Source organism: Borostomias antarcticus (assembly GCF_949987555.1).
Source record: "Borostomias antarcticus genome assembly, chromosome: 14".
Classification (NCBI taxonomy): domain Eukaryota; kingdom Metazoa; phylum Chordata; class Actinopteri; order Stomiiformes; family Stomiidae; genus Borostomias; species Borostomias antarcticus.
The window spans coordinates 17,640,109-17,640,765 of record NC_140247.1 but is presented as its reverse complement, the minus strand read 5'-3'; positions in this window follow the sequence as shown (position 1 = coordinate 17,640,765).

The following is a 657-nucleotide window of genomic DNA, read 5'->3' as shown; positions in this document are numbered from 1 at the left end:
GAGAGGCTTTATTGGCGTCGTGAAGCGAAGGAATTCATCCCCCCCCCATTCTCCACTTCTTAATCATGTGCAGTGCCTCTCAGGTAAGCCTCTGCCCTCAGCCAGGCAGCACTGTGAGAAGCCTCAGATAATCTGTGTGCGTAAACAAACATCAAACAAACAGGCTTCTAATTTGGGAAGAGACAAGCAATTAGCCGGTATTACATCACTGAATGCACAAACCTTAATCTCGTTAATGAAGAAGGCTGACGAGCGTAATGAAGGGCCGTGTTTATGATCATGCTGTTCTTCACAGCCCTGTTTGATTGTGCTCCCCCCTACCTCCTTCCCCATGTCCCCACGCGGGCTCCTCTCTATTTCCCCTCACCCCCTTTTCTCTCTCCTCTCTCCCCCTCTCGCATCTCCTCCCACTCCTCTCTCCTCTCATCTTTTCCCCTCCTTCCTTTCATCTCTTCTTTTCTCCTCCCCCCTCCCCTCTTTCCTCTCTTCGTCTCCCTCCTCTCCTCTTTCTCCTCCCATCTCTTCCTCTCCCCTTGCCCCCCCTCTCTTCTCTTCTTATCTCCTCTCTTCCCTTCTCCTCTCTCTTCTCCTCTCTTCTCTTCTCCTCTCTTGTCTCCTCTCTTCTCCTCTCCAAGCCCGGGTGACCTCAGACAGGTG